The following is an 8,511-nucleotide window of genomic DNA, read 5'->3' as shown; positions in this document are numbered from 1 at the left end:
TTATCCAAAGAAATACAAAATAGGAAATCCACATACTGTACTTCTAATACTTATAACCTTAAATGATCCTGAAATATAGTGCAACTTTATGGTGTACACAATTGTAATTCTTGATAAAAGTGTTCTTTTGGAAGAGGGCACTTCTTTTGAGAGATCATTTGACAGACAGTGAGACACACTGTAATACAATGTTGTAATGACACACTTGAAAAAAGATGGTCATATTTGCCTTTGCAAATTTATCACAATACATAAGGAGAACCATCTTTGGATCTGCTCATCTAAGTAACAATAAGTAGCCTGTTGTAGTGTAAATGTAAGTAGAGGTGATTCTATCAGATGGAATAGTAAGTTGACAGAGACAATTCTGGTGCTTACTGACTTGTCTGGAAGGAGCCACAGGTTCATTAACAAATCAGTCTGTAGGGGCCAGTCTAGCCTTCTTGTGACTGGGATACATTTAGGGAGAGGGAGTTGGACTACATTAGGCCAAAGGTCTCTCAGGAAGACAATCTGCCAGCCTGTCTCAGTTACCACGCAGACTACTCATCTCTGTAGGCTCTGTTGTAAATATTTTGATTCGTGTAAGACTTGTCTAACTGTTACTGGCGTGGGCAAACAATTTACTTGAGATTTGCCAAATGAAATGTGTAAAACCGTTCTCCACTCAGATCCTCAGAAGGCAAACAAAACAAACCAACTTTTAACATTAGGCACGAAATATACATTAAAGTGCAAAACTGTCATCTTAAACTAAATAGCCCCAGGTCACAGAATATTTGTCGCAGTACGCTCTCATAATTTCCAGAGCGTTGGCATCACACGTGAAGTGAAAGAGATTGGAGGCGTTTTCATGAATCATTTCTGTGCCTGGTATTTACAATAGCTTGTAGCCGCTTGTCATCCTCGTGCGGCAGGCTATACCTGGCAACTGGCTCGGCACCTCTCACCGGGAGTCCACACTGGCTTATCTACTCTTTGAGACATATTGTAGGAAGCGAAGAAACAGTTCAAGTCCCCGACGTATAACAACGCAAGACGGACGCACTGCATTTACTTTTAGGTAGGCTAATTAAATTACAAATTTACGTGTTCAGCGCTACGGGAATGTTTTGGCTGGTGATGTAAATGGTGTCTTGTAGGATGCTTTGGTTTGGGCTGATTAATTGAGTCACTGCGTTCTTGTTGTGTTAGACTCCAAAGACAGATGCAGAAATCAACAGACTTGAGGAGCGCCCTCAAGTTTTACAGCGGTCTCATAAATATTGTAATTTAGAGAACCGCGGTTAAAAAGTAACAATGATAAGTGGAATGAATGGTTTGGTCTTCAAATAGCGTGCTTTGTGTCGACGCCAGAAGTCGTTGAATAATTATCCTGGTCTAATTGGGACATTAAAAAGGGGCGAGTGTGGAATACTGTGTTGCATTTTCAAATTCAGCATTAATAATTTTTATTATTATTATTACTTACAAGATATTTGTTTTGTTTGCTCCTTGCATGGACACTTTGAATTTTGCGACTCACCATATAGTGCAATTGATCATTCTTCATGGCTTTACTTAAACCCACACCAGGTTGATGCAGTGGTTAATTGTATCACACTTACAAACTAACTTAGCTTACTTTCATGTGTAAAAGACTGCAGAATAATGTCTGCAATAGAAACGAACGATGACACATAATCACAAACAGCCTGACGTTTGGATCAGTTTGGCTATGTGGGGGTGTAACTGAACACAAAAAGCTCTGCTTCTCTCCCGAAGGCAATGCAAGGCACATATTTTCACAGTGCCAATCTGGGGACAGAGTGGCGTTTGTAATGATAATGAAGATATCCTCCCCCATGGAATTCGTTTCGTCTTTACTCAAGGTTTAGAACATTGAATTCAACCTGAGTGTCACTGCTGAATGCTTGATCTAACTATCACTTCAGTAATAATGGCAGCCACCTGCATATGCTGACATGCATAATTGTGCATTTTGCATTATTCGTTGTAGCCCCCATTTTGTGGGGGCATAGCATGATTCATGATTCTGACAGGCCAATGAACAAGACACCTGTTGTACTTACCCGCTGAATTCTTTCTCCACTGTAAGGGGGGAAAATCCAGTATTTCCCCCCTCTTGTTAGTAGCCTACTATGCCAAATACTCTGTCAGCTGTTGCAGAGTATGCATGCAATTGACAATGTGCTCCTTAAACCTCGGGGCTTGATTGTCTTATAGGAACGACAGTGGTGGGTTACGGCGGCAGCAGCAGCAGACAGGCAATTTCTCTGTCATTCCTCCAGCACACTCGGCCAGAAGAGCCCCGCTGATGATGAGTGAGTCACTTTTCCTCTCACCCACTCCTGATAATGCTCCTTTCAGCCACAGGTGAATAGCAATGGCCTTGCTGCCTCTGTCTCACCATCTCCGGCATGCTGAAAGCAAGTGCCTCCGCCGGCCGCTCATCCATGTTGGCACGTTTTGCATCCATGGCAAATACAGTACCACATCAAATCAGATGGCTCCTTCAAAATTGTTTATTTCAGTTCCTTCCACCCTTTTTTTTGCCTGACCTCAGCTGAAAATATGACAATTTTTTAATGTCACATTTCAGTGATATTTTGAGTTACTTAGTCTATCTGATAAATGCAGTGTAGTCTTGTGTTGCTCAGAATGATCTGAATCATTTGAAACGAAGACACGTTAGAATACCTAATACCTTAGGTCTTACTTCGGAGAGAGCTTTATGATTGAGATAGTGTCTCTTAGAAGTGACCTATTGGCTTTTCTTAAAAGCCTTTTTACGTTAAAGAAAAGTTCAGTTATTGGGAGGTTAGAGTGTTTTGACCAAATGGGTTGACATTTGTAGGTAACCATGAATGCATGTTCTAGTTTGAGGGCACTAAAATACTTTTGGGGGTAAAATGAAACATCCTTGAGACTTTCAGACTCTGAGGACCGGCACAGCTTTTCAGTGATCCAGACAGACAGACAGTTCAATGTTGAAGCTTTGCAAATTGAAAACAGAAATGCCCTCGAATCAGTCGCTGCACAAGTGTCCATTTAAGTGCTGATCTTTTACATCAGCCATCTATCTGGATAGAAGGACTGAGAAAATAAATAGTGTCCATTTTATTGTCATGTTCGCATCTAAGTTAGAGTTGTGCTGAATTTGGATCTTAAGTGTTGATAGTCAGGGATTTGAGCTGAGAGTGTTTTGGTGGCAGGTAATACATAAATTAGGTTGATTTTTAATGGACAGATAAAGATAAATGGCATATATTTTACAGCTGGACAGTTACTGTAGCATAAAGATGGAGAGAAGAGTTAAGAGAGCTGTTGTGAAGTGTGAAGACTTGTTGGCACATCAGGTCTGGATATTGTTGATAAGGAAAAGGAGTTAAGTGATTTACACTGAAGGATGACTATAAGACAATCCAGCCATCCATATCGTAATAACTTTGTTCTGAAACATTCTGAAAAGAAGTCTTAGAGCAATATGATGTCACGGGCTGGATTACGAACCAGCAGGGCTATGGAGAGACTCAGACCACAACCAAGACCGTGGCAGGAATCGCTGTTTAGATAAACGAGTAGACTGGCATGAAGAGGCAGAGGAAATTCTGCCTTTAAAATAAATGAATAAATTCATGCATTCATTCAGTACATGGAAATATTTTTTTTTCACTGTGATTTAACACTGTGGTTGAACGATTGAGATGGCAGGTGCGCTTCACAGCAGTAAAGCTCGAGTACATTGGACACAGATGTGCCTGTGTGCATCCATAGTGCGTGGTCCCAGACATCCTTGGAAACGGCCTTGGAGCCTCAGAAGTCTGAGACCTTCTGAGACCCTGGTCATGATCCCCTAGCCTGTATAATTGCTCAATCTCTGACAATGAATGAATACAGAAAACAGCAGGGACTTACTGGGTAGCAACAACAGAGACCAAAAGAGGACAGAGTTGGGCCACCGACTGTACAAAAATACTACATGCGACAGCGTAGATCATGTGAAAATCAAGTAAGATGGTAATAAGCCAAGTGAAAGGTAAGCAAGGCAAGAGGTGTACTGTTTGCTGGGAGGAGGGGACTTCTACACTTATTGGTAGGGCGACAAGTGTTCCTGGGCCTTGGACCATTTCTGCTGTCGCTCTCCTATCTTGCTGTCACTTTGATAGCTATTAAATGCTGCTTCCAGATACTAACAGATATTTTAAAAAGCCTCAAGCTTTTGGCCTCGTCATCTTATTTCTTGTGATCATACGGTAATTCATATGTGAGAAGGCCAGTGATGAACCTCTCCCCCACCACACACTCCACTGGCATGCTCTGGCACGCTTTAGGCTTGATACATATTTCACATAGCGAGTGGAATAGCATGGTCTGTCATGAGCTTAGTCCCCCGACTATCCGAAGTTGATTTTGAAAGTGGAGTCTGAGGCCCTTGATTTAAATGCTGAGCAAAGTGCAAAGTCAGTCGATGAGAAAAGGTCTTGTACATGATCTAAAGCCATCATGTGGCGTGTGAGGGCTTTGAGCTGACACTGAGGAGCATTATCTGGTGTGCGGACTTCCTGTTCTTTTTAACTAGGGCTTTGAGCTGAACCACCAGGGTTTGTGCTTAGGATTTGATCATGGTATTACAGTTGCAAATAGATTTAGCATAGTTATTAAATTAGCTTTAGATAGACTTTAGACTTTGCTCTCTCCCTGGCATTTGAATTAGGGCCCTGAGTTGAATTATCTCCATTCTCTGACCTCTACAAAAATGAATGGAAATCCTTTCAAATTTCAAATCAGGTAAATGAGTGCTGGTGGTGTTATGAGGAGAATGCCATATTTTGGGTGCCTTTAAAGATTTCAGGAGTTGCTGTTCTGACTGCCAATCTGAAGTCTTTTCTGAGTTTTTCTTTGTGCTGGTTGAAATTGTAGATGAGCTACTTATAAGGTTGAATCAGAAGCTGGTCTGCTTCAGTAGTGCAATATGGCAGTGTTAAAAGCCCATTCAAATGGTCAGGCAGGTTACAGTGTGGGATGATAGAGGAATCGCACATGGCTCCTTAGAAGACACTAGCAGCTGTGTGAACAGTGGTTTAACTGTGTTTTCCCCTCTCAAGCCGGCCAAGGGGCAAGTAACATTATTTCCCCCTGGAGTTTGGTCGGATATAAGAGATATTGGCTAGATGGCACAGCACAGTCATACACATTTTTTTCATTTTTCTTTTTAAATTTCACTATGTGAAATTGTTCAGTCAACAATTCCTGGGACACCAGACCATCGTGGCACATGAAACTTCACATGTATGTAGCCTCAGTAGGCTGATACGGTCCCTTTTGAAGAGCTACCCCACACATAGTCCGGGCAAAAGCAAGGTTGACAGACAAAAAAGGCTCACATGCAAACACACACTCACACAGGTATACACAGGCACATGCAAACATACACATGCACACTGGCAGTATACGTATAGGCGCACATGCACTCAGTCACTCACACAGTACATACGTACAGTACACACACTCTCTCAAACAGAGATGCACACACACACACACACACACACACAGACATATTGGCAGGGCACACAAGTATGCACTGACACACAATTACACGCGGCAAACATACACGCAAAATGTTAATACAGACATGCATTTTTCTGTTGTTGCACACGTGCACACAAGTCACACATCAACACACACACACTGGCATATTGCAGTAGTTTGGTACATTACAGTAATAATTGCACATAATTGTGTTATTGCATTACAGTTCAAGCACCTCAGTTAGTTGAGACTACGCATGTTGTTGTTTTGCATTGATTAACCAAGGAGAAAGGATGTAAGTCTTGAGGTATACAAAGAGTTGCAGGGGAGTTGTAGCGGAGGGAGCTTGACCCTGTGCTTTATGAACTTATGAATGTGCTTTGTGTAGCAAGTGGCAAAAACATGTGGTGGTCATATCATGTACTGCTCTGTGGTACATCTAGTTTTACCAGCATCTAGTCGGTACCCCGAGCAACAATCACTCTAATGACGGTACTAATGCTATATTCATCAAGTGTTCACATTTTGAGTCGGTATCAAAAATACAGAGTATGTTAGACATCCCCATACAAGCTGTCGAGGCCAGCATTTTTGGCTGCTGCTAGCTTTAAAGCCAGTCCCCTCCACCAGCACCACCCTCCCTGCAGCACACCCACCACCCTCTTCTTCAGCTAAGCTTTGCCAAAGTAATGTCAGGAGATTTTTCCCAAGTCCACCTAGATACAGCCAGCAGCATCATTTTTCTGTTGCTTGCTTAGTGGAACCCCAGGGTACTGCTATCTGTTTATGACTGAACTCCAACTCCAAACAGCTCTACGTGGAGGTCAGAGGAGCAATGTGGTCCAAAATGTTTTTCAGCACATTTGCGATGCATCTTGAAGAAAAAAAAAAGAAAAAAATATTTGAAAGCACAGGCACAAAGGAGACAGAGGGCTGTTAACTTTGACAAACAAATGTTTGGACCACTTATTTGAAGGAGCATTTGCTCCAAAGGAACATGTGTGCAACACATACAAGGGACCCATGAAATGCAATGAACACAGTACGCTGCAAGTGCATCCAGTCCACGTTAACAATTATATCGCCATGATGTCATGCATGCTCTGTTATTGGACATTTGTTGCCAATATCAGCTGGAGCAGTGAGTCATGCAGCTGTGACTTTCATATTCATTGTACTTCCAAGAGAACATTATGGCATGCACTGTATATTGCCCCCATACACACCACTCTGGCATGTGCTGTCCAAGTGTTTAAATGAAGCTGGATGTCATTGCACTATAATCAAAGTATACCTATAATCAACTAGCTCAGTCCCCTTTCAAAGCGGTTGGCTGTTTCTGAAAGCGTCTTATAGCACTATGTACAAGAATATGCTAAATGTGACATTTAAGGGCTCTTGCATGGGCTCATAGGAGAGCCTATAAGCTCAACTGTTCAAGAGGCTCAATAACTACACATATTGTGTGTTTGCTCTGAATGAATCCGTCAGTGGGCGTGTCTTGGACTGAGCTGATGTTTGTCAATTGAGTCAAAAAATCCACAGGCATGGTTGTTTAAGGAAGTAATTATTTGTTTCTTGTTGCATTTTTTTGCTGAATTATTGCGCTAATATACATAACTAGATTTTGTTAATTAAAACCATGCAAAAGTGTCAGTTATACATGATATATCTAAATATACAGTATATATATATATATTATTCCATCAGCACATCATTTCATACATTGTTTGGTTCACAATAGAGGTCTTAATACAACCCTAAGAGGTTCAGTGTTGAAGGTTTAAGTACTCTCCTTGTATCTTGCATATCTTCCAATAGAACATGGAAATTAATTTTCTTATAGACTTATTCTAAGACTCTCTTGTCTGTCTTTCGCCCCTCTCAGCACCATGGTGAGATGATCCAGTCTGCCAAGATGCACGGCGGGTCAGAGGGTGCCCTCTCCCCTCGGCCAGACCCCAGCGGACCGCAGCAGCCCGGAGCCGGGGTCGGCGGGGGCAGCGGGGGCAGCGGGGGCACCTTCCACCGCTCCTTCCTGGCCCTGCCCGAGCCCGAGGCCTGGCGGGTGGCCGGACGGCAGGGTGGCCTGACGCCCAACTCGCGCTCCTGCTCCCTCCAGGTGCCGCCCACCGTCTCGGGGAGCGTGCCGCTGCTGCCTCGGGCCGCCACCTTCGACGTGGCGTACACGCGGGACGGGGCGTCCACGGGGCTCGGCGCGCCGCCCCTCAGCCCGGGCAGCATCATGCGGCGGCGCGGGGGCATCGTGGACCAGCGCGACGTGGTGCGGGCGCACCAGGCGCACAAGATCCAGAGCACGCCGCAGGCACGCAGGAAGGAATGGGAGTGAGTACACTACACTACACGGCGCATGCAATCACTGGAAACAAGAGATAGGCCGCACTATGCATAAACAATCACCATTTATTCACACGTGTGTGTGAATAAATGGTGATTGTTTATGCATAGTGCAGCCTATCTCTTGTTTTCAATGATAGTCTATACTTTGGTCAGCACTCTAAAAAAGTTATAAGTCTTGAGTGAAGCCTGCTCCTACCTTTACGAACTTTCATGCAATCACTGGCACAGGGTTTCTAGCTGTATAATAACAACGCCATATTTATTTTGATCGAGAAGAAGTTGATCTTATGTGTGTAAACTTTTCCCTTGTGATTTACAGTTGTCTATAATAATATATATGCCAATCAGTCCTCATTGCATATGCTGGGTCAATCAATCCATTATCTTTATCTTTCAGAAGATGTAGAGTGACAATATAATACTCAAGCTTAAATATTCAATGTCACTGCATGTGTAGTGGTATGAAAACAACTGTTAATGTGGCACCTGATATATTATAAACACACATTCTTGTTCTTAAGGGGAATTAAGAGAGAGTCATTTTATGCCAGTTAGCCAATTAGGTTGTTGTGACTCACAGCTGTATGTAGGTATTATGAGTGGATGTCTGATTTCCAT

General features: G+C 42.9%; 1 protein-coding gene across 1 annotated transcript in view; it reads left to right on the top strand.

Annotated features, from left to right (window-relative positions):
* Window positions 1-7,778: 7,778 nt before the first annotated feature.
* Window positions 7,779-8,511, top strand: part of LOC134099171 (voltage-dependent R-type calcium channel subunit alpha-1E-like) — a 54,145-nt gene continuing 53,412 nt past the window's right edge. Inside the window, exon 1 of the mRNA XM_062551966.1 lies at window positions 7,779-7,878. The gene's annotated coding sequence lies outside the window, so the exon portion shown is untranslated. The remainder of the gene's footprint in view (window positions 7,879-8,511) is intronic.

Source organism: Sardina pilchardus, chromosome 2, assembly GCF_963854185.1.
Source record: "Sardina pilchardus chromosome 2, fSarPil1.1, whole genome shotgun sequence".
NCBI lineage: Eukaryota > Metazoa > Chordata > Actinopteri > Clupeiformes > Clupeidae > Sardina > Sardina pilchardus.
This window is presented reverse-complemented; position numbering and strand designations above follow the sequence as displayed.